We start from the raw sequence: 26981 nt of genomic DNA on the forward strand, positions 1-26981 counted from the left end.
AACCAATTTTCAATCCAAGTTACTACTTTGCCCCCAATACCATGCGCCCTAATTTTACTCACTAACCTCCTGTGTGGGACTTCATCAAAAGCTTTCTGAAATTTCGAGGTACACGACATCTACTGGATTTCCCTCGTCCATCTTCTGAGTTACATCCTCAAAAAATTAAAGAAGATTAGTCAAGCATGATTTCACTTTCATAAATCCATGCTGATTCTGTCATATCCTGTTACTACTGTCCGGATGTGGTTTAATTTCATCCTTTATAATAAACTCCAGCATCTTTCCCACCACTGAGGCCAGACTAATTGGTCTATAACTTCCTGCTTTCTCTCTCCCACCTTTCTTAAGAAGTGGTATAACATTGGCTCCCTCCAATCCTCAGGACCCGAACCGAATCTATCGAACTCTGGAAAATAATCACCAACGCATCCACGATTTCCCGAGCCACCTCCTTCCGTCCCCGGGGATGTAGACCATCAGTCCCCGGAGACTTATCAACCTTCAGATTAATATGAATCTGCAGAACTGATCTGTGTGACGTTTGCCAAGTTAAAACTGCATTGATCCGCTCCGCGGACTGATTCAACATAAGATGTGCAAAGGACAAAGCACAAACAACAGTGTACGTGGATGATTGATCCGGAGTGAATTGTACATCAGGTTAAAAATGAAGACGGGTTTTCAGCAGCCACATTGAGTCTGGCTCCACTCATCCCACAGTCATCAATCACAAACAACTATCGCCTTTCCCTTTTATTGTCTTTCTTTTTTTGTTGTTTAGAATTGATTGCACGTCAGGAATTATCAGCTGGCATTAGTGATGTGGGATTGTAGCATGCAGGGAAGCGATTCTGACTGGTACAGAGCACCGTACCGCTTCTTAAATGACAGTGAGTAATTCATAATATTCACTGAAAATGTTAATTATAAGAGTGAAAGCTCTGAATCCGTATGACCAAACTACCCAGGATATCTCTGTTTACATCATCCTAGTCACTATCTGCTTCAGCATTGCATTCGCTTACTTGCCTGTGCATGATCTACTCGGCTCTGTCTTAGTTTTATTATCTTGGCTTGGTTTATGAGACAAAGGCGATCCATTCACCTATTACCTTGCAAGTTCTAATGCATGAGACCTTCACTCTCAGATGGTAATGTATTGGGTCAGTCACTCAGTGGTTCGAACACTGGCGGTGTAAACATAAAATGCTGTTGAAGCATTCCTGTTTGATTTTCCACTAATTTAAGTAATTCGGATGGAGAGGAAAAAGGTGACGTATGGAATGTTCTAATTTCGAGGTGAGGCAGTATAAACAGCATATTTGGGGGAATCCACGAGGAAGAAGCACGCAAAGGTGAGTGCATTTATATGAGTTACTTCCCTGCTGTAACCACACACTGGTTTTGAAGTGTGAAATAGGATAAAATAAGACAAGTGGGTGAAATCCTACTTTCTGAACGTTGTTCCCTCATGTGACCTCTGACAATCTCGGGGGAATGTGTCAAATTGTTTCCGTCTGTGGGTGAAAATGAGGTTCAATTCATCGAGGGGGAGTGAGCACAAGTTTGCCGTATGAAAATTCAGTCCCATCCATTGTGCAGATTTAGATTAAAACGTGACAGGGAACTTACCATTGTGATGAGCATTTGGAACGTCAGATTGCATAAGGCTACAGGCCAGGGTATGAAAACAGGGATGATACGCCTTTTCCCGTTCTGTAAACCTCGAAGAGTCAATCATTTTGGGGCAGAATCTTAACTGCAGTGAAACAAACCTCAAAGGCTGCATCAGGACAAACGATGTAATGTTCCTTGTTGGCATCCCTGGTTGTGCAATGGTTGGAATTCTGCGCTTGTGGCTTTGTAGCCCGAGTTCAATTTCTGGTCAGAAAAAAAGGACTCCTTTATTGTTGACATCCAGTTGATAGAGAGGAAGTCAAACATCACATAATGCCAGAGTATAGTCCAACAGATTTATTTGGATGCACTAGCTTTCAGAACGCTGCTCCTTCATCAGGAAGTTGTCAGGAAACTTTATCAGCCAATTGGTGGTTGTATTTGGAAGTCACTAAAAGGATTCGCAGCGGCAGAAACCCACATCATCTTCAGAGTTATTCAGCTGTAAATTTGTATTTCTAAGGCAGACAAGTTCAAGACATAGAAAATTGCATGACAATCTTTCGGCTGTTGTTCTGCCTCGAGAACATGCAAGAAGCTTGAGGGCTGTTGACACACCCGTGCATCGCACTCCTGCAGTAATCACTGCTACTCTCATTGTTAGGAAATTCTGCTTATATCGTCGTGGCCTGCATTCGATTCACAGTAAGGGAATGGCGAGTTTAGGAGGTTTGGGCGGGATACACAGACTTTTGCTAAAGGAACGGAATGGGGTTTGGTTTACAGTACATTCTTAGGAGAACAGCAAGGGGATGAGTTCACAGTATGTGGAGTTTGGGTTTTCAGACAGTTGCGAGGAGAAGAGTGAGATGACATTTCCTTCGAGAACAAACTGAGGATGAATTCAAAGGTTTCAATGATTTTATTCTTGACAGTATGGAAATAGTCCCTTCGGCCCAACAAGTCCACACCAATCCTCCGAATTAGAAACCACCTAGTCCTTCTTCCCTCTGACTTGACCTGCTTCCCTCTGACTAATGCACCAAACACTATGGACAATTTAGCATGGCCAATCCACCCTAACCTGCAAATCTTTGCATAGTGGGAGGAATCCATAGAAAACGCAAGCAGGCACGGGACAATGCACAAACTCCACACAGCCAGTCGCCAGAGGCTGGAATTGAACCAAGGTCCCTGATGTTATGAGGCAGCAGAGCTAAACACTGCGCCAGCATTCTTTTTCTTAATGTTGAAGTGCAAAGCATTTGCACCAAAGAGCGAGTAACACAGAGGCAAATGGTTACATATAACCATCAGGTAGCCAGGGCAACAAGGTCATCAACGGTGCATATCAATCATCCCGCGGAGAACATTTTGCGGACAGACACAAAAGGAAAGCCAGTCTCATCAATCCACTTCATCAAAAGACATAGGTAGTGGTAACAAACTTCAAAACCTTAGCGTGGAATTAGACTCAATTGAAGAGAGAGTAAGAGGGAACAGTCTGAAAACCCCCTTACGGCTTTTTGTAGTTCGGTCAATAATCGGGAAAGAAAAACAAAAAATCCCTTTCAGAATTCGGCAGGTGTCACACTATGTGTGAACTGACAAATTTTGAGACCTTCAAAACTCAATATTTTCGAGATTCACTTGCAACAGAGCTCTTGTAGACAAACTTGTATTCTGTTTTTGCGAGTGATTTTCAGGAAAAAAACAAATAGTAAAATTGACGAGTTGATGTTCAACATGCTTCACCAAACATATTGAATTCCATGACGATGTGACCAAATACAAGAATGAAGGTAGAGCGGTAGATGTGGTGTACATGATTTTCAACAAGGCTTTTGGTGCATTTTGCCATAGTCGATGCATTCAGAATGTAAGCAGTCATGGGATGGAAGGAAATTTTGCTATCTGCGGGCAGAATTGCCGGGTACACAGAGCACAGAGGGTGATAGTGAAACCTAATACTCACGGTGTTCTGCAAGGATCTTCTATGGGACCTGCAGACTTTGTGATTTTTATGAAAGCTTTGGATGAGGAAGTGGAAGTTTGCGTTAGTCGGTTTGCCAATGACAATATGGTTGGTGGCACCGTGGATCGTGTTGGTGAAGGTTGCAATGTGACATTGACAGGATGCAGAACTGACCTGATAAGTTGGAGATGGAGTTCAACCGGGAAAATTTTAAAAAAGTGAAAAAGTGAATTCGAATACAGAATGCAGTTTTAAAGGCTGTTGTCTTGGCAGTGTGGAGGAACAGAGGGATCTTGGCGTCCACGTCCACAGCTCCCTTAATGTTGTTAACCAAGGTGATCGGGTTTTTCAGGGAGCATATGGTGTATTGGCTTTCATTAGTGGAAGGTTGTGTATAAGAGCTGCGAAATTATGTTGCAGCTCTTCAAAGCCCTGGTGAGACCATGCTTCGATTATTGCGTTCAGTTCTGCTTGCATCATTACAGGAAGTATGTGGAAGCTTTCGAGAGGGTGCAGAAGATATTCGCCAGCATGAGAACTGGACTGCAAGGCAAAACTTCTGAAGAAAGTGTATGGGATCAAAGGCTTTCATCACTGGAGCGTAGATGGATGAGAGGTGACTTGGTAGAGGTATACAGGATGATGAGAGACCTATATAGAGTGGATAGTCAGACACTTTTTCCCAGGCCAGAATTGGCGATTACGACCGGGCATAAATTTAAATTGATTGGAGGAACACTGCAGAAGATGCCAGAAGTATGTTGTATGGAGAGGAAGTGTTGGGTGCGTGGAATGTAACGGCAGTGGTGGCAGTCGAGACAGATACATTAGAGACATTTCAGCGACTCTTGTTTAGGTACACGGAAGATAATAAAATAAAGCGTATGTAGGTTAGTTTGATCTTAGATTAGGATAAAAGATCGGCACAACATTAAGGCCTGAGGCGCTTGGACTTTGCAGTACTGTTCTACGTTCCATGTAACCACACTGCTACCATCCGCATTTTCAAAGATGACAGGTCACTGCACAGGCCATAGATGCACAGTGCGATCCCACAGGGCATTTCGTTCCTGCTGTGTAATTTGTTCAAGCTCCACGTAATATCCAACATTAGGCTGTGGATTAATTGGGACATTTGTTTAAAGGATATCACCTACTCTCTTTTAGGATATGTTTTTTTTTGCAGCTGTCACATTCTGGAAGGAAGTGATTGGAATTGGGCTGTGATAGGATATTGCACACAGCCGTTCTCTTCCCCAAACCCTCGAGCAGCTGCTGTCTCCACTTTAGAGTGCAGATACCAAGACACATTTTATTCCTCGATCGCGCTCTTATTCCAAATCACACTCTCTCTTTTTGTCTACATCTTTCGTGTTTTGCAAACCATTTGAGCAGCAAACAATAATCTGCTGTCAAATATTTTCATCCCCTCCCACGTCAAACAACCATGCGTCACATTGCTGTATGTGTTTCGAAAACCAATAATAGACAACTGGAGCGGGTTCAAAAGAGGGAGCAGAGACAGAGAGAGAGAGAGAGAGAGAGAGAGAGAGATCCCCTCCAGACACTCACCGAATTGAAATCGGCAACCTGTGTATAACTTATCCAATCATCAAATTCAATCATCCTGGCCGATACACATCTCACAAATCATCTGACATTGCAACAAATCTTTTGAGAGATTTCCTTATAGAGGTTAAAATGTCCTCCTCGGGGCGTCCTGTGTGTGAGACAGTCACTGGAGATTGATGTATTTGTGACAAAGCCCAAGCCCGCGTTGACAGGTGTGTAATTCTTTTTAAAATGTATGGACCACAATCAATCAGGAGTCTGTTAAAATAAGGCTCCGAAACCCACGATCCCACAGAGGAGATTAAACCTTGGGATCCATAAACACACAACTCACATGGAACCCCAGGGGCTGCAGCCTGTTGACAAGGCCTCAAGTTTCAGGACATTTCTCGCCCTGTGAAAATTGTTATTGCCACGTCTTTCCTCATTCTTATCATTTTGGATGTTGGCGTTGCATCTTCCCCAACAAACGTTGCTCTGGATGAAGGAGAGAAAAGATTAGTTGAAAAGTGACCGAGAGCATGTTGAAGGAAAATTACACAGCAAGATCCCTGGTTAAAATTCACCCACCTATTCCATCAGCAATGTATTGCATAACATCACAACACTATTGACATATAAATATTACATAAGTAAACAATTAAGATGAAGCTTGAAATATCTACAATCACTTAGTACAGAGAGAGGGAGACCAGAGTTTGAGATAAAGTTGACAATCTCTTCAGATTTATTCCAAGTGAAATGATGTTGACTCCACTACTGCAATCTCAGACACTTTGTCCTGTCTGTCCGTCTGTCCTCTGTGGAGGCCTCTGTGCTAATGTGATGTTAATTTCCAGGACAGGAGAATTTTTGGAACCCTCTGGCCATTGAGGTGTTCCCAAGACACGGAAATTACCCGGGGTGGACAACGGTAGAAATCACACAACACCATGTAATAGTTCAACAGGTTTGTCTGGAAGTACTAGCTTTCAGAGTGCTGCTCCTTCACGAGATAACTCTTGATCAGGATGACAAGATATCGATTTTATAACAAAAGATTACGGTGTCATGCAACTGAAATGATTTATTTAACAAACCTAGATCGCTGATAAGTCTTCCATCGTTTAGAATAGGTTGCAGGCTTCTGTTCAATAATATCTAAATCCCAAAACTATTAAGTCACATTCTCGAGACAACCTAATGTTATATAAAATCGTTGCCATCTCAGCTCAGACAATACATTAAAGGTGAAAGGTTAGTGCCTGTATGTCACCCAATCTAGATGCAGAATGGTTCTATATCCAAAGTAAGAATTTATCATATCTTATATGGATTGTCTGCCTGCATTGATTGTCTCTCGGTTCGATGCTTTTCAGCAAAATGTGACGTGTCTGCAAATATTAATCTGCACATGAACAAGATGTGTGCGTGTCTGCATGATAGAGAGAGTAAGTGTGAGCCTGTGAGTTTGTGAATTTGAGTTACGTTAGACAGTGTATGTTTGCATGTGTGCATGTTTTTCAGAGCGTATGCGAGAGTATCACACTGTGTTAACTCGTCGAGGAAAATGTGCGTTGTGTGAGTGTAGCGGTTGTATTGTGTTTCAGACAGAGACCGTGTGTATGAGAGAGGTTTTGTGTGAATGTGTGAGGGCATGTGAGTGCGTGTGATTTTGTGCTTGTGCGTGTGTGTGTCACAAAGTATATCGTGTCGTCGCCTCAGGAATAAACAGTGAAGGAAAGGATGAAAGAAAGAAAGAAAGGAAGAAAGGAAGAATGGACGAATGGAAGAAAGAAAGAACGGAAGAAAGAAAGAAATAAAAAAACAAAGAAAAAATTACGGAAGAAAGAATGAAAGAGAGAAAGAACGAACGAAAGAAAGAAGTTTAGAAAGAAAGACAGAAAGAAAAAGAAAGAAAAAAGAAAAATAAAAAAAATCAAAAAATTAAGAAAGAAAGAAAGAAAGAAAGAAAGAAAGAGAGAAAGGAAAGTAATAAAGGAAGTCAGAAAGAAAGGAAGGAAGGAAGGAAAGAAGAATGAAAAGAAGAAAAAAGTGAAGGAAGAAAGGAAGAAAGAAATAATGAAAGGGAGAAGAAAGAGAAGGAATGAAATAAGGGAAGAAACAGAGAAAGAAGGAGTAAGTAAGAAAGAAAGAAAGAAAGAAATGAAGAGCGAAAGAAATAATGAAAGAACTTATAACCATCAGGTAGACAGGGCAACACGGTCATCAACGATGATTATCTATAATCTAGTGGATACAATCTTGTCGACAGACAGACGCAAAAGGAAAGCCAGTGTCGTAACTATGTTTTTTGGAAAAGCAAAATCAGTGGTGACAAACTTCAAACTCTTAGCGTGGAATCAGAATTGATGGAAGAGAGAGTGAAAAGGGAACAGTTTTTAAACCTCCGAATAGCGTTTTGCTGTTAGGGCAGTGTCGGGAATCACAAGCAGAACATGCTTGTTAGAATTAAGCAGGTCTGTCACGATGTGTGGACGACAAATTTTGGGATCTTCAAAATTCAAAACTTCTGGGGTAACTACATGTGCAACAGAGCTCTTTCAGCCAAACTTGTCTTACGTTTTTGTAAATGATTTTCGAAGAACACATAGTACAATTGCCAAGGTATACAAATTATTATAGAATCCCTGCAGTGTGGATACAGGCTACTTAATCCAACTAGTATTAACTGACAGGCCAAAGATTAATTCCCATAGCTCATTTCACATACCTAATTACTCGACATTTATCCCTGACTAATGCCCATAACTTACACATCGCTGAACACTGGACAATTTCGCATGGCCCATTCACCAACCTGAAAGTCATTGGCTCGTGGGGAGAATCCGAAGCGCAGACATGAAACCAAGCAGACAAGGGGAGAAAGTTCAAAGCCCAGACAGAAGTTGAAAACAGACCCGGTTTTCTGGCACTGTAAGGCAGTAGTGCTAACAACTGAACCAGCATACCAAAGATGTACCTGTCTTTGACCCGGCATTGTGTAATTAAACGGAGTAAATGAGTAGTGTTGTGGGGAGGGAAAAAAAGGACCCTACGTAAAACGGTGATATCAAGGAATTTAAAGTTACATTGACGATTGATTATGACTATTCCAAACACAAACAACAATCCCAAACTGAAACAAAGCCAAATGCACCGGTATGAGGAGAGAACTGACGATAATTAGAAAAACTGACTGAAATGTCCACTGCAAATCAACATTGAAAAACATGCTAATTAATCATTTAAAGTGATCAATTAAAGGACAAGCCATTGAAAACTATTGTACGAAACTACAGTGCCCGAATGACAGTTCTCCTATGAATTTAACTGCTGTCTATTCCTTGAAGTCTTTCGATCACTGCTGCATGGTGTAACCTACCAACCTAGTGTTGTGTCTGGGCCAAATGTCATATTAAGACAGTGTCACGGCAAGTTCAAATATGCTGTGGAAATTCTGGGAGGCAGGAGACTGCATGCTCAGGCTGCAAGGCTTGATGTGGACTGGATACATCTCCCTGGGCAGGGTCTGCACACTAGTAGTCATATATTGCTGATCGCTGATCTAAACCCATGAGAAGGAGAGGGAGGGTTTTAGCTGAGTATGGAATCGTTAGAATCAAAGAGCGTCCCACAGCCTGGTTTAAAATGGGAGTAAAGCAAAAGACGGAAAATGTCAGCCTGAATTGCCGAACGTAGGACCTGGCTAAGATCCTTGGAATCCAATGGATAGGATGGGATTTCTGTATACTTGGATGTGTTACAACAAAATCAACAAAGTCTGCATGGTGTCATTAATGGAAAGTAATGCGTGACAAATCGAATACGGTTCTTTGAAAAATTAACAAGCATGTTAGACCAAGGACAGCCAATAGGTTTTTTTCTACCTGGACATCAACAAGGCTTTTGAAAGGATTTATAAAGGAGGCAACTGAGTGAGATAAAGGCCCATGGTGTTCGAGGCAAAGTGTGAACATGGTAGAATTTCAGCTGTCCGGCACAAAGCAGAGAATGGCGATAGAAGTGTCCTTCTCAGGACGGCAGCCAGTGAAAAGTGATGTTCGGCATGGCTCAGTGTTGGAAAGACAACTTTTCACTTTATACATTAACGATCGAGATGAAGGAATGAGAGCATTCAGGCTAAGATTGCAGAGGATACAAATATGGGTGGAGAACAGATAGCCTTGAGGAGTCCTGGAGCTCGCAAAAGGTTTTGGGCAGTTTAGGAGAGGAGGTAAAGAAGTGCTGTGCAACGTTTCAAAGTGAGACCGTGCACTTTGGTAGGAAGAATAGGGGCATGAATAATGGTCTAAATAGGGAGAAAGGTCCGAAGTCTGAAGTGTAAAAATAACGGGGCGTTCCAGATCAGAATTGTCTCAAGTCAAACTTACAGGTTGAATCAGCTGTTAAGAAGGTAAATGCAATTTTGCCATTTATTTTGATAGGACTTGAATATAAAAGAATGAAAGCTGATTCCGAATGATTGGCCTTTGCCCGAAACATCGATTCTCCTGCTTTTTGAATGCTGCCGGACCTACTGTGCTTTTCCAGCACCAAACCCTCGACTCTGATCTCTACAATCTGTAGTCCTCCCTTTCGCCAATTAAAAGGAAGGATGAACTTCAGAGGCTCTTTAAGGAAATTTTCAGAACACATTTGGATCAATGTGCGCAGTTTTGAGAGCCATATCTCAGAAGGTAGTACTGGCTCTGGAGCATGTTCAGAGGGTGTTCACAAGAATAGCGCGAGGAATAGAAATCTTGACACATGAGTAACACTTGAGGTCTCTGTGTTTATACTTCTTTGAGCTTGGAAGCATGAGGTTGGAGTGACCTAATTGAAACATATCAAATACTGAATGGCGTGTACAGAACAGATGTTTGAAAAATGTTTCCAAAAGTAAGAGAGCCAACAATGCGAGGGCGTAGCATTTGAGTCAAGGGTAGACATTTTGGAAAGTAGTTAAGGAGAAATATCTTCATTCAGAGAGTAGTGAATCTATAGATCTGATTGTCACCGAAGGCTGTGGAGGCTATGTCAATGAGTATGTTTAAGACTGAGATATCTAGTTTCTTGTATATCAATGGGTCCAAGGCTCAGGGAAAGAGAACGAAGGAGAATGGCGTTGAGACACGTATCAGTAATAAAAGAATGGATACTCAGACACGATGGTCCGAAAGGCCAAATTTAGGCTCCTAAATATTACCATCTAAGATGTTGTTTCCACTTCAGGTAATCCTCCCGCCTATTGAAAAATCGCCTGCCTCTCGCTAAAAAAAAGGCTTTCATATTCTGTACGATTAATATCAGTGGTGGTTTAATGGGGCTGTTTTGTAATTAATTACCAACACATTCGTCCTGTGACAGTCGAAGTAGAACTTCTAACCTCCTCCCTTAAATCGACATATACTTGCTTTTGGAATAAATGAAAATGGCTCTGAAGGATGAAAGGATTCCTAGATGAGGAAAAATGAGGTTTTAATTTATTGTCGTTTAGGTAAATGAATGTTCATCTCATAAAAACATTGGGAAATGTTTGCTGGAACTTGATGAGTTAGCCGCTGAGAGGATGTATTCTGCTGAGGGGGAATCTCAAACAAGGAATGACTGTTTTCCTATTGAGACTTGGTTTACAACAGAGATGAGAAACATTTATCTGAAAGGATAGTGAGTGTTCAGCAAAATTGCAGTACAGGCTGGGATATTGAAAATAATGACGGCTCAGGAACAGATGTTTCATTTAAAATGATAACTAATGATTTAGTCGAAAAGGTATCAGATGATGGAGTCTGGTCAATAGCCCTAGTGATCCAGTACGTTTCCTATTACTCATGTCCTGACAAGTTCATCGTTACATCAAACACGCCCTGATTTCCAGTATCATCTGAAAGTTTTCATTCATAACCCTATATTTTATCTGTATGATTCAGGAATGATGAGGCCAGGGATATGCCCAGTGTAAAATGACTCAAAACAATAACCCTGTCACAGGTTTAGATTACTTTACTTTACAGTGTGGAAACAGGCCCTTCGGCCCAACAAGTCCACACCGACCCGCCGAAGCGCAACCCACCCATACCCCTACCCCTAACCTAACACTATGGGCAATTTAGCATGGCCAACTCACCTGACCTGCACATCTTTGGACTGTGGGAGGAAACCGGAGCACCCGGAGGAAACCCACGCAGACACGGGGAGAACGTGCGAACTCTACACAGTCAATCGCCTGAGGCGGGAATTGAACCCGGGTCTCTGGCGCTGTGAGGCAGCAGTGCTAACCACTGTGCCACCGTGCCGCCCAAAGACCCTTTGATTAAAAAACCCTTTGATTACCATTCATGGTATTCTTGACATTGAATCAATTTTTGATGCGAATTGAAATGCCAGCGTGGATTTTAATAGCTTTACTTTTATGCCCACACTACCCTGTCGGAATTTGTAGACAATTGTATAAATTTTCTACTTGAGAGTAAGATCGTGAAAGAAGGGCCATGATCACAAATATTTCCTCATAAATACAATAGTGAAACAAAGAGAAATATCCTTTCTTTGTAGAACTGGTGTGTGGAGCTCATCAAAACAAGAAACGTTTAAAATATTAATCTGAGTTAATTTCAAAAGCAACTAACACAATTACAGTTGGGGAACAGCAAATGGAAGGAGATGGGAAAACGTGGAGTTGATGATAATGGAAAGTACGAAATAAACTGAAGACGGGGTGGAAGGGTAAAAGAGAAAAGGGTTGAGTGCAGATACTCACAGAGAACAAGTGTGTCGAAAACGGGATGGCATATAGGAACACCACAGAGAACGATTTAAATCAGTTATCAACCTCATTATACCGCAAACTGTTTATTTTGTTAAGACGCAGCAGCAGGCAGAGTGGGTACGTCCATCAGCTGGCAGACGCGTTGGTAAATATGTTTTAAACACAAACTTACCTTGTACATCAGGACAATCCATGTTTGTTTCAGTATCAGCAAGAGCGAGAGCCTCGATCAGGGAGCTGATATGGAGGGGAGTCACTAACTTTAAAAAAAAAACCTCATTATTAGGCGGACAGCACGTGGACTAGGAGAGGACCGAGGACAGCAGAGTCAGTGATGTAATTTTTTGTGTGTTTGCGTTACCTGATACACTACTTAGATTGTGTCACCCTCCCATCCTATTCCTGTAACAAAAAGGAAAGCTTTGTTCGTCCGATTGGGAAGCTTTTTTTATTCTTTATTTTTCTACAGTCCCTTTTGAGTTTACAATATGGGAATAGCGGTTAGGATATTTGAGTGCTCCTCTTGCAGAATATGGGATGTAACGTTCAGCAGGAGTGTCGTTGCTGACTTCTTCTGCAGGAGGGGGACTAACTCGAGATAATTGAAATCAGAAATGCAATTCTCAGGTAATACTGAGTTATTCCAGCGCGATCAGAGGGTCACGAGGAAGGGTTGCAGCACTGTCACATGACGAGAAATGTGGGAATGAATTATTGTCGGAGATTCAATTCTCAGGCAATGCCTCATTCTAACAGGTTAAGCTTGAAGGAGTGACACATAATTACAAGGTCAGTCGTCAGCTATTCCAACCGTATGAGAGAGTCCGATTGAAGGAGTGTCTCATTGTTGGACGACAATATTAAACCAGTACCTCATTATTCCGAGATTCTGCAGCTCTGTGAGGGTCTAGTGCTGAGAAAGTGCTGCACATTCCAAATTAAAGTCCTGAGGGAGATATTAATTTCAGATGTTCAATTTTGAGGCAGTATTTATGAGCCTGAGGGCCAACATTGATTCAGTGTCTCAATGCGACAGGTCAAATTCAAGGATCCACCACACACTCATGGTCAGACTGAATTAGTGCCCTTTGTGACAGTGTCAGCACTGAGAGAGGATAATACTGTGAAAGTTTCAAAATTAAGAGGGAGCCTCATGATCGATGGCGCAAGGGCAATTATAATGCGAGTCGGAAAAATTAAGATGCGTAGGATGGGGGAGCAAAACGCAAGTGATGCAGACAATGGAAATGTGGAGCTGGTTTACGGAACAGGTATTGTGTGACCTTCATAAGTAAGTCCCTGACCGACAGTGCGGAAGTGTTTAGGTAAGGGAACCGTGGTTTGGTACAGAAATGTCATCTTTTGTTAAGCGGAAGAAGGAGGCTGATGTGTTGAGAGACAAGATGGTTCAGATGCGGTAATGGAGAGTTACAGATCAGCTGGTAAGGATTTAAGGAGAAAGTTAGGAAGAGCAAAGAAACGACATGAGCAGTCTTTAGCAAAAAGAATAAAGGAGAAACCTAAAGCATTTTATTGGTATGTGAGGATTAAAAAGATGTCTCGGTTAGGAAGAGGGCTAGTCAAAGACAGAAGTGGGATGCTGAGTGTGGACCCTGTGGAGATCAGAGAGGAATTAAACGAACATTTCTCATCAGTCTTCACTCAGGTAAAGGAGAATATTGTAACGGAGAATAATGAGATACGCGATATTAGATTAGAAAGGATAGCAGTAAGTTATGAAGAGGTGTTATCAATTCCAGAAGGAGTGAAAGTAAGCCAATCCCCTGGGGCGGTTGGGAGTTATCCAAGGATCCTCTGGGAAGCGAGGGAGGAGATGCCAGAGCATTTGGCTTTGAATTCTGAGTAGTCATTGTCCTCAGGTTAATTACCAGAGGACTACAAGACAGCAAATGTTGTGCCCTTGTTGAAGAAGGGCAGTAGAGTTGACCCAGGTAATTGTAGAACAGTGAGCCTTACTTGGAGTCATAGAGTCATCGAGATGTAAAGCATGGAAACAGACCCTTCGATCCAACCAGGCCATGCCGACCAGATATCCCAACCCGATCTAGTCCCACCTGCCAGCACCAGGCTCATATCCCTCCAAACCGTTCCTATTCATATATCCATCCAAATTCCTCTTAAATGTTGCAATTGTACCAACCTCCACAACATGCTCTGTCAGCTCATTCCATACATGTACCAGTCTCTGCGTGAAAAATTTGCCCCTGAGGTCTCTCTTATATCTTTCTCCTCTCACCCTAAACCTATGCCATCTAGTTCTGGACTCTCCAATCCCAGGGAAAATACTTTGTCTTTTTATCCTATCCATGCCACTCATAGTTTTGTAAACCTCGATAAGATCACCCCTCAGCCTCCAACGCTCCAGGGAAAACAGCTCCAGCCTGGTCAGCAACACCCTGTAGCTCAGATCCTCCAACTCTGACAACATCCTTGTCAATCTTTTCTTAACCATTTCACGTTTCACAGCATCTTTCCGAGAAGAAGGAGACCAGAATGACACGAAATATTCCAACAGTGGCCTAATAATTGTCCTGTACAGCCGCAACATGACCTCCCAACTCCTATACTCGATGTACTGAATAAAGGAAAGCATACTAAACGCCTTCTTCACTATCGTATTTACCTGCGTCTCCACTTTCAAAGAGCTATAAACCTTGCGTCTCCAAGGTCTCTTTGTTCAACAACACTCCCTCGGAACTTACCATTAAGTGTATAAGTCCTGCAAAGATTTGCTTTCCAAAATACAACACTCCGCATTTATCCCCAATTAAACTCCATCTGCCACTTCTCAGCCCATTGATCCATCTGGTCCAGATCCTTTGTAATCTGAGGTAACCCTCTTCGCTGCCCACTACACCTCCAATTTTGGTGTCATCTGCAAACTTACTAACTGTACCTCTTATTAGCATCCAAATCATTTATGCAAGTAACAAAAAGTAGAGGGCCCAGCACCGACCCTTGTGGCACTCCACTGGTGACAGGCCTCCAGTCTGAAAAACAACACTCCACCACCACCCTCTTTCTTCTAGCTTAGAGCCAGTTTTGTATCCAAATGGCTGGTTCTCCCTATATTCCATGAGATCTTACCTTGCTAATCAGTCTCCCATGAGGAACCTTGTCGAACGCCTTACTGAAGTCTGTAAAAATCACAACTGTGGCTCTGCCCTCATTAATCTTCTTTGTTACTTCTTCAAAAAACTCAATCAAGTTTGTGAGACGCATAGAGCCATGTTGACTATCCCGAATCAGTCCTTGCCTTTCCAAATACATGTACTTCCTGTCCCTCAGGATTCCCTCCAACAACTTGCCCACCACCGAGGTCAGGCTCACTAATCTATAGTTCCCTGGCTTGTCCTTACGACCCTTCTTAAACAGTGGCATAACGTTTGCCAACCTCCAGTCTTCCGGTCCCTCACCTGTGACGTTCGATGATGCAAATATCTCAGCTGGAGGCCCAGCAATCACTTCTCTAGCTCCCCACAGAGTTCTCGGGTACACCTGATCAGGTCATGCGGATTTATAGACCTTTGTCCGTTTCAAGATATCCAGCACGTCCTCTGCTGTCTGAAGGATCTTATAAAGGATTATAAAAAGTAAGATGTATAATCATCTGGAAAGCAACAATTTGATTTCAGACAGTCAAGATGGTTTCATCAATGGCAGGTAGTGTCTCACAAACCTCATTGAGTTTTTTGATAATGTGACCAAGCATGTCAATGAAGGTAGAGCAATTGAGGTGGTATACATGGACTTCAGTAAAGCCTCTGATGAATTTCCACCTGGTAGGTTTTTGAGAAAACGCAGAGGCATGGGATTGAGGGTGACTTAGGAATTTGGATTAGAAACTGGCTTTCTGAAAGAAGGCAGGGAGTGGCGATTGATGGAAAATATTCAACCTGGAGTCCAGTTATTAGTGGTATGTCACAATGATCTGTTTTGGGTCAATTGCTGCTTGTCATTTTTATAAATGAATTAGACGCAGGCATAGGTAGGTAAATTAACAAATTTGCAGATGACACAAGTGGAGAAGTAGTGGACAGTTTGGAGGAATTTTAAAAGTTTCAGGGGGACTTGGATAAACTGCAGAATTGGGGTGAGAGTTGGCAAATTGAGTTAAATACAGCTAAATGTGAGGTAATGCACTTTGAGAAGGATTTGGACGGCAGAGTATTGGGTAAATGGAAACATTGTTGCAAGTGTGAATGTGAAGTGTGATCGTGGAGGCCATGTACATAGATCTTTGAAAGTTGCCACACAGGGTGATAGGACTGTTGAGAAGGCAGACGGTGTGTTAGGTTTCATTGGTAGAGGGATTGAGTTCCGGAGCCGCACTATGATGCTGCAATTATGCAAAACGCTTGTGCGGCCGTACTCCGAATATTGTGTACGTTTGTGATCGCCATATGTCGGGAAGGATGTGAAAGCATTGAAAAAGGTTCAGAGGAGATTTACCAGGATGTTGCCTGGTCTGGGGAGAAGACCTAATGAGGAAAGGCTGATAGATTTGTGTCTTTTCTCAGTGGAAAAAAGACGGCTTAGAGGGGATTTGATAGAGACATTCAAGATGATCAGAGAGTGAGATGGGGTAGACATGAAAGGTATTTTTCCTAGCATGATGACGTCAGCTTCTACGAGGGCATGTAAGGACAAATTGAGATGTGATAGATTTAAGATAGATGTCAGAGGCAGTTTCTTTACTGAGAGAGTGGTAAGGATGCGGAGTGCCCTGCCAGCCAGTACAGTTAATTCAGCCACATTATGGAGATTTAATTAATCCTTGGAAAAGCACTTGAATGATGATGGAATTGTGTGGGGAGACGAGCTGAGAATAGTTCAAACGTCAGCAACATTGAGGTCCGAAGGGCCTGTTCAGCGCGATATCCTTCTATGTTATTTGTTCTTCCCCACAGTCAGCATTCATACAAAGCACAGGTTACAAATCTCTTCCATCTCGAGCGGCACCAAACAGAGACTGGCTTATTGATTTTTGAGGTGTCTCTGTACTCTTCACAGACTCCTTTTTGTCTTCATTATATTTGTAAAACCAGTTGTGTCTGACTTCAACAAAGCCACATGCTGCACTTGAGCGAGGTAGAACTCCAAACTACAATCGTCCGATTCGAATTCAGATGCGTTATCCTTACATCACCGGGCCCACCCACCGCCGACTTCATCTCAGCTTTTCCCTTTTGTAAGGGAGAAGTGTAGATCTGGGGAAACAAAATTGACAAGTTGAAGAACCAGCAAAGGTAATCAGCGTCACTGTTTTACTTCAATATGTCCCACTTTGTGAAGCAGTGCTTTTCACTGGCAAAGAAAATACATTTGTCTTCAGGTGCCGCCTTCTGTCTTGTCTGCATCTCAGCTGGCAATTTTCATGGTTGAATTCACAGTCACTTCGCGATTCCATGATCCACTCAATGAAGTGTACTTTCATGATATCAGTCATGGGTTCTTCCTGTCAAGACCCTGAACAATTTAGCAAGAAAACTCTGGTCCTTTCTAGCCCGGGATCTAGAATAAGACGAGTAGAACGCCACCCTTGTTGGTGCCGCTGCTCACCGGAGGCCAGCACGTCAAAACGAGGCCCTGTCACCATTAGCTTGTTTTGTGCCTCCCTGCAGTACATCTGCTAAACAACTTCAGATTATCACAGCTCCACTTTCTTCACATTGAAACACAGGGCGATAATATGAACTGTTCGGAAACTTGGGGAGAGCAACTTTGCTGCTCATGTTGGTTATGGAGTCAACGACAGACACATGAGTGTGTACATGTCAGTTCGCAAGGTTTCTCATCAGCATCACTGGAAGTCCCTGCTTAGGAGTCCGCGTTTGCATTGCCCAGACCTGGAGATAATTCCCACTCAGGAAATAAATATTTATTTCTCATTTTGAATGAAATCTAATTCCTGCTTTTGCAGAACATGCACGGGATCCTGCCAGAATTAGTCCAGTGATTAATTACATCCGTGTACAAGGACAATGGCAGCAGGTACACGGGAAACTACCACTGCAAAGCCCCTTCAATCATATCACCTTTCTGAGTTGGACATATCTCGCTGGTCCTTCAGTGTCTCTAAGTGTAAATCCTGGAACACCCCCGCCCCTCCCCCGAAGCGGTATCATGGCTGTATATCCTTGCTGAGGAGCTGAAAGGTTCAGGAAAGTAACTCATCCCCTCCATCACTGGGGTAATTCGGGATATGCGCTGAATACTATCCCATTGAGTGACTATATTCCAGGAATCCGTTTCTAAAAGTTGAAGGTTCTTATCAGACATCTGCAATCATTTGGAAATAAGTTTAGAAGCGGAGCAGGACAGTGAAGTAAAGTAATCGACAATGATGACTGGAAGACATGAGGCAGGAAGTGAACGTGGAACTGATGGTGCAAGACTCAGTGTTGTTGGCAGTGGGTCTGCTTTTACTGCCCAATGTTTGCATTTACTTGCACATTACACTTCGTCAATTCAACAGAATGACCTTGTTCCTCTTGCTGTATATTAATGTGGTTCATGGGCCACGAGAAGATGAACACATCCGCTTTCTCCTTTCAGTTTTAACAGGTGAAAGTATCAGTTTGAAATAAATGCAAGAGGAGATTATCTTTTTATGTGCCTTTTTAGTGGAGAATATTCAGCTGTCAACTGTTTGTATTTGAAAATTGGAGGATTGATTGCAATTCTCAGTGAGCAACGTTGGTCCAAAAACTGTGATGAACTGCTTAAGTAACTTCACATATGGATGTGTAAAGGTAAAGACAGTGTGGCGCCGTGGCTTAGTTGGTTAAAGCATGTGTCTCGTAAACAGGAGAGCCTGGGTTCAACTCCCAGCGATGCCTGCTTGTTGTGCTCGTACTTGGGCTTCATGTTGCGTCACGGAGTCTGTGTCTCATTGTACTGCTACCCTGCTATGATTTTGTGATCCAGGTTATGTTCCAACAGTGAATGCTGTACCCGTTTTCAATTCCGAACTATTAATAAATTCTCTGGTTTCTTACTTTTATTCCAGAAGCATTTTTGCTTCTCCTCCTCTTTTATTCCACTTCTTCATTCCCGGTTTGGTAGGAATAACGAGATGAGGCAGCAGACGTTGCAGACTTACAGGGGAATTTTGTGGGAATGGCAGAGCCACCACCAGCTGATCACTCTCATTCTCTGATGTCACCGTTCATTCATTTAAACCAACAGTATACACATCGCTGTGCTTCTTTAGTTGTGGTGTAATTGCGTTTTGTTTTCTTTCTTCTGGATTAGGAATTCTGTTTTGAATTCGAAACAGTCATAATTGGTTGAGGAAGAAATGTCGCCTTGCCTGAGTTTGAAGTGACGACACATTATCCGGAGAATATGAGCCCAGTTCTACACACTCCAGTCAGTGGGCAAAAAGCCTCTTAGTAGCTGCACACTCAAGTTGTCTGAGTGCAGAAATATGTAATGAGCTGTATGGACAGACAGAGTGTCGGAGAATGTGAAAGAAGAAGAGGATGAGGTGGATGGGCAGGCACAAAGAGTGACAATGCAGACACATGCTGAGTTAGACACTGAAGGGACCAATACTCCACTTGGCATTGCTGTAAGCTGACAGAAAGGAAAGGCAAAAAAGGCAATCGTTTAAGCACAGCCTTTCAAGAGCTGAGAGCAACGGAAGCAGCATTGGAGCAAATAAATTCCTTTCGAATTTGTGAACGTGATAGCTGTCAGCCATTGAGATATTTTGACAAATATCCTGGTATTGACAGATACGACTGATAGTTTTCCCAGCATTATAGTATAGAAATGTATAACTGACTTGTTCTGTCGATCTGAAACTTTAACTCGGTTTCTCTCCACAGATGTTGCCAGGCCTGCTCAGTTTTTCCAACAACTCACGTTTTTGGTTCAGATTTACATCATTAAAGAAAAATGAAAATCAATATTCTGTTGTTGGTTTCACTTATAAAACCACTCAAAAAATAAAACTGGTTAGCACTCTAAGAGACAAATATACACTACACTGATTATATACCTGCAAACATGCAAACCCACTTTCAAATTCAGGCCGTGGCAGACCCAAGACCGAACGGCTCCGTATCTCATTCGAGTCTCGACAATGGCTGGGAAATCACTTTTCCGCGAACTGCCACATGCACAATTGTGAAATGACTGGCTGTAACAACAAGCTCCATCTATACAGCCTCTCCTTGGCAGAGTGGGAGCGGAAGAATAATATTGTGTCCCAAATATGTTTCCAACTATATATCCATTGTATCATTATGACCACATTATTACATCTCAGGAACAGTACCTCACCGTACCGCACCTCAGCAGCAAGAGATTACTTTAGATGGTGGAGATCAAAGTCAATAAGTGTCGCACCTGGAAAGCACATTCTGTCAGGCAACATCTGAGGAGCAGGGGAGTCGACGCTTCGAGTATTCCTGATGAACAGCTTATACGTGAAACAACAATTTCCTGCTCCCCGGATGATGCACCATCACGCACCACACTTTTTGACTCTACCCCACCTAAGCTCATCTGCTTCGGAAAATTAATTGATGAACTTGCTACTTCTCAGTTGGATTCTTTTGTCACATGTTTGGCAGCTTGCAACATTCTATTGCTCACATCACTCAGATCATCCAGACTACTAAATAAAAATAAACTGTGGATGCTGGAAATCTGAACCACAAGCAATAATTGCTGGAGAAACTCTGCATTCCCTCCGTTAAACTGAATCGAAGAACATTAAACTGGGAGCAGGAAATGAGAAAGTCACAACTTAATAACTGCTACATTTCGTTTCTCCAAAAAAAAAATAAAGTGCAGTGTTTCGATCAGGGTCTCACCATCTCAGGTGCTGATAGGAATGGGGAAATAAATGTTGGCCCAGCCACTGCTGAACAAATGAAAATAAGAGACTTTTCGCGTTCGTCATCAGTTGCGACCACTGCAGACCGTGTCAATGTGATTCATAAAGCAGGGCAGCCAGATACCTCTGCATTTTAAAGTCCAAAAATCTCATTTAACTTAAGCGATCAATATTGAATGTTCCTCACAAACATCTCATTCTCCATTACAATGGTAAATCTATTGCTTAAAAACTTCCTCATCTCTGCACACTCAATTTTAATACACTTAATGTTCCATTCACGGTTCAACTTCCAACTATTTTCACCACGAACATACTCTTTTTTTAAATCGAAGACTCAGCTGAAATGATGCCTTTTGGAAATCTAAATATGAACACACACTCTTTCAATATCTTAGCTGTCGTAAATAGTGCTGAACAATAGCTAGCAAGCTTTTCGACTTTGGAACTGATGATGGAAGGATGGGCATTGATGAGATGTCTGCAGATTTTGTGTCCATTTTTCTGGTTCTGAAGATCTGCTGCACAGATGCATGACAACTGTGGCGATTCGTCTATAACGGCTCGAATCACCTCCAGTATGAAACCATAAAATGTAATAATGTCTTTGAGCCTGTTTTACATGGACTCATTATTCTGAAAAATGTGTTCATAATTTACACGTTTAACATGAAAACTTTTATTTTAGTTATTAAAAGAAAACTTTCGTGAATGCAAATGAAACAATTCTGAGTGTGTCACGCTCAGAGTTAACTTAGTGTTTAACACTCAGTGTTTTTACATTCGAGCGTGTATCACGAAGTAAAGTGTGTGACAACATTTGCAAACCCGCATCAAGTCAGCCTGTTTCTCACTGTCGCATTAAATGAAGTGAAAACATCAAAATTCTTGAAATAAAATTCACAAGCTCTGTTAGTGATGTGAAATGCACAGTTGGGGGTAGAATCGAAACGCTTTGAATACGTAAAGAAACTCATTCACGATGCTCTATATTAAATGTAACATGCACGAATACAAATGTATATCTGTATCCCCTGAACGTCCGTCATAATAAACTAAACAAAGTTCTAGATTAGGGCGTAAAACATATTACATTTTTGTGATAAAATTATGAAATTCATAGTTCCACAAATGAGACAGATCACGCTAGAGTAATTAATATTGGATATTCATTACGACTTAGATCTCTCTGTCATGACAGATTCTTGTATGGTATGGTAAAACACTGGGAATTGTCTGTTTGCTGCACTGATATTTCAGTCTGATGCTCTCCAATCAATCATTAATCATAATGGCAATATTGCAGGCGCTGAAGCGAGATACGTGACGAAAAAGGCATCTTTATTCGTCATGCTATTTGTATATTTATTATTCTTACATATTTCGTTAAAACTGATTGACGTACATTCCCGATAAAAACGGTTTGATTACAAGGAGAACACAGTGTAGAGTGACAATCACTGGAAAATTTACTCTGGGAATGTTATGACTTAATGTTTCATAGCTGTTGATTAAAGTCTAATCAGTCATCAAATCTCGATACTTCCAGCTCCGTATCCATTTTTATCCATTCGAAATTTTCGACTGCTGCCACCATATGTCACAGTGTATACTAAAGGTGCTGTATGATTAATCAGTACGAAATATATTATTTGGGCATGCATAATGTGGCTACAGCACGTTTTATTCAATTTGTATAAACGTTCTGCTGCTTTCTGCTCACAAGGAATTTCATATTAATTGATTTCGAATGGGACACCCTACTTTGTAAACTTAGGATGAAGCGAATTGAATTTATTGTGAAGATCTTCCACATTGCTGCCCATTGTAACCCTAAACGTCAACGTCAGCTCATTATTATATAGAACAGAAATAAAGAATCCAACATATACGTATCATGGCATGATTTTTGACATGTAATTGACCGAGTTTCAGTTGCGGCCGGAGATTCCATTTCATTTTGCTACTCACAAGCAGTTAACTTTTTTGGTCAGAAATACCTCCAAATACGTATGGCCACTGGTTAAAGTTGACCCTCCACACATTCTACCCGCACTGATTGGCAACCTTAGGAAACCCTAATAGATTGTAAAAGGACTTAGACATTCGGCAATGACTACATTCTATGCCGATAGCTGTCGTGCTGCAACTTTTTATGGCTCCATGCCGACGTGCCCAATGTTAAAACCTGTCAAGGTGAAATGGAATTTCATCAAACTTAATCATTGTTGCTAAGAGTTTGTTTCATTCTCTCCCTCGAAACCTACAGCACTGATACATATCCCTACTAAAGAGATCGTACTTCCAAAGTATTATTGAGAGATTTAAATGAAACAATATATTTTGGATACTATGGATATGAATCATAAACAGGAATTGGTGTAAGAATTCAACACCTATGAATGAATTTGTCATTTATACTTAAGGGAAAACACAGTGAAAAACTTCAATTGCTGCCATGCTGTGGCGCCATATTGAAAAAAACAACTTGAAAATAATATAAAATAGATATATTTGTTGGAAAAGAGCCCGTATTTGTTCTTGGCTGGCTACAACTGTGGGGAAAGAAACAGAGTAAACGTTTCTAATCAAGTGACCCTGGTTTCGATCTTCAGCATCATTGTGTCATTTTTCTGCAGGACATGAGCCGACACTAATGCTGCAATGGGCAGTCGCTTAATGCGAGGGAACACTTGCGGTAGAAAGTCCATGTGCAGTAGCCCTGAAAGCGCTCTGATGCTCAAAACTGTTATTAAATCTTCATAGAATGACTCAACCAGACAGAACAGAAACGTACACTTTGGTGCATGTCGTCCCTTCTGATCTGATATCCCAACCCAACTTAGTTTCATTTGCGAACATTTGCATCATTTCTCTCAAAACCATTCATATTCATATCCCATCCAGATGTCTTATAAATTGTGTAATTTTATCTGCCTTCACCAATTCTTCTGATACCTGATTGCAAACTTGCATCATGCACTGTATGATAAGGTTCCCTTCAGATCTTTCTTTTTCGATCTTTCGCGTCTCCTATTAAAACTACATCCTCCAGTTTTTGACTCCTCCACCTTCGAAAAAGATTTTGGTTATTCACCATGTCCATGGACCTCCTGATGTTATAATCCTCTATTCTCTGATATTACAGAGTAAAAAAAAACTCATTCTATTGAGCCATTCCTTGTTACTCAAACTCTCCAATCCTTGCAACACCCTTGTAGGTATTTTTTGTATCTTTCCAAACTGAATAACATCCCAGCTGTAGAGGAGCATTCAATTTTTATGCAATGTTCCAAAACTGATGAATGTACTGTGCAACCACAATATCAAATCTCAACTGCTACGTGCAATGTTCTGACAAATGAAGACAAATGTGCCAATTGTTTTCTTCACCACCTCGTCATCCTTCGATTACACTTTCAAGGCATTATGCTTCTGCACCCCTTTGTCTCCTTGTTTGTCAACACTCCCCAGTGCCCGAGCATTTACTGTACAAACTTCGACTTTCCTTAATAAATTGCACTGTCTCACTTCTGTCGAAATTAAAGTCCATCTGTCACTCTTCGACCAATTGGCCCATCTGATTAATATCACAACATGTCGACAAACTCCCGAGCCATACCAACAAATTTTTATATAAATGTCAATAGACACTGGACCGGAAAATGATCACTGTGGCACAGTAGTGCTTGCAGTGCTCCACTACAACAAGCATTGCTCCACCCACTACCTTCAATTTAACATTGTGTGCAATTGGCGAGTTCTCCTTGATTACTTGCAGTGTGGAAATAGGCCCAACAGTACACACTGACCCTCCGAATAGCAACCCACCCTCCTTCACCTTACAATACGGGCAAGTTATCTTGGACAATTCACCTAACCTGCACATCTTTTGGACTGTAGGAGGAAACCGGAGCATCTAGAGGAAACACACGCAGACACGGGGAGAAAGTGGAACCTCCACACAGACATTTGCTCGAGGCTGGAATTGAACCCAGGTCTCTGGCGCTGTGTGGCAGCAGTGCTAACCAGTGTGCCACCGGGACACACGGTAATCCTTTCTGCACTAGCCTTACTAACAGATTTCCCATGCAGCACCTTGTGAAACGCTTTCATGAATTCTATATTAAAACGTCTAACTCTGTGACTTGCTGAATCTTCTTTGGCTTCACTTAAAAAAAACTTCAATAGGGCGAGTGAAACACGATTTCCCATGCATAATGCCATGTGAACGCTAACTAATCAGTCATTGACTCGAAATACATGTATATTTTGTTCCTCGGAATCTGCAACTACACGTGACTTACATAAGGCTCAACCACCAATAGTTCTATGGCTTTTACTTCCAGCCTTCCTTAAACATTGGAAACACATGGCACAAACTCAATGCTTTTGACAATTCATACGTGGTTGTCCAGAACACAAATATTTCGGCAAGGGGCCCAGCAATCTCCTCTCCAGCTAAATACAAAATTGTGGATAACACTTTATCAGACCTTGGAGATTTGTCTCTCTTAATGGGTATTAAGAACTTCAGCGAATCCTTTTCTTTAATATGGATACGTTTCAAGACATCATTTCTAATTTACAGAAGTTCTCTAACTTGCATGTGCTCCTCTACTGTCAATATTGACGCAAGTGACTTGTTTAGTATCTTACCCATTTCCAGTGGTTCCACACTTAAATGACCTCGTTGAGTTTCAGGAGTCACTATTTTGTCTATAATTACTCTTTTGTCTTTAATGCGTTTATACAATCTCTTTGGGTTGACCCTAATTCGCGTTCACAACACTATCTGATTTCCACCTTCAGTGTATGCCAATTGCCCTGTCACACTTGTAGGATTGAATTGATTCGAACTGCTATACCTAATCAATGCGTCATTTTTCTTGAAAAGAGACGAAATTTTCTCTGGCCATCCAGCATTTCCCCTCTGTTATATCCTTGCCTTCAATTAACAGTAACTTTTTGTATCTGAACTCCTGTTATCTAATTCTTCAAGGCATCCAATGTTTGAAACGGCACTTCACGCGCGAACAGCCTCCCACATTCTACTTGTGAAAGTTCCAGTTTAATACCATAAACATTGCTCTTAACCAAATTTGGAACGTTATTTGATTTGCTCTGTTCCATTCTTCAACATTGTTCTTTTATAACTAATATAACTATAGAGCATACAACACAGAACAGTCCAGCACAATACACGCCATTCGACCATCGATGTTTCCCCGGCGTTATAACTTACCCTGAGATCAGACTTACGTAAATATCTTTCACTGTACTATCTTGCATGTACCTATCCAAGAGTCGTTAATATGTGCCTCGTGTAACTAACTTTACTACCAATGCTAACGGTGCATTACACGCAACTACCAAGTTCTTAGGAAAGAACATGTCTCTGACATATCCCCAAACATTCCTCCAATCATGTAAAAATTATACCCTCTCGTGCTCGACATTTCTGCAAAGGAAAACGTCTTTGCCTATCCACTCTACACCTCTGAACATCGTGTACATCTCTAATTCTGACGTGGTACTCTAAACTGCTCCATCACTGACACTTTAATCTCTTGCCTAAGCTTATGCCTCAACGGAATGTCAATATTCCTACTTCTCTGGTAGGTACATCTATAATCAGAGTAAAAGGAATAAAATAATAACCCCGTACAATCTTAAATAATTCCACTCCACCCAGGTCCTTGATACTACCATAACCTTCGTGCATATGTGGAAATCTAAAATCCCCAACCATTATGTGTTTGCTTTCCAATTTGCTGCTAACTGCCGAAGGTTTATGTGAGAAACCTTGATTTTTCTGCTCCTCCGATGCAGCCTCATCGGCTGGTCTTTTGCAGCACCACAGTGTATGAATCTGATGGACAGTATCTGCAGTGCCATGATTTTTTACTTCGCAATCTGATTACCTATCCTACCAATCCGCGCTGTCAACCAATTTTCTGACAGCATCCGTGGTGCCTCCACCTCCCGGAAAATGCTATCCATCACATCCCGTTGCAGTTTTTATATTTCTTACTGCCTCTAAATGTCATTCCAAATGATCTATGTGATTCATGAGGAATCGCGTCCAAACATACTTCTTGAAGGATTCGTCTCTAGGATCATAAATTTTTTCCCTGACCTACCACGTCAAACAGGAAGGGCACAGCACAATACTAAAAGCGTTTTCCCCA

At 41.7% G+C, this 26981-nt stretch overlaps 1 non-coding gene across 1 annotated transcript; it reads left to right on the forward strand.

The window, feature by feature from the left end:
* Positions 1-18707: 18707 nt before the first annotated feature.
* trnat-cgu (transfer RNA threonine (anticodon CGU)) lies at positions 18708-18781 on the forward strand. The gene has a single exon. It is a non-coding gene; the product is annotated as a tRNA-Thr (tRNA).
* Positions 18782-26981: the final 8200 nt, after the last annotated feature.

This window comes from Chiloscyllium punctatum, chromosome 35, assembly GCF_047496795.1.
Source record: "Chiloscyllium punctatum isolate Juve2018m chromosome 35, sChiPun1.3, whole genome shotgun sequence".
NCBI lineage: Eukaryota > Metazoa > Chordata > Chondrichthyes > Orectolobiformes > Hemiscylliidae > Chiloscyllium > Chiloscyllium punctatum.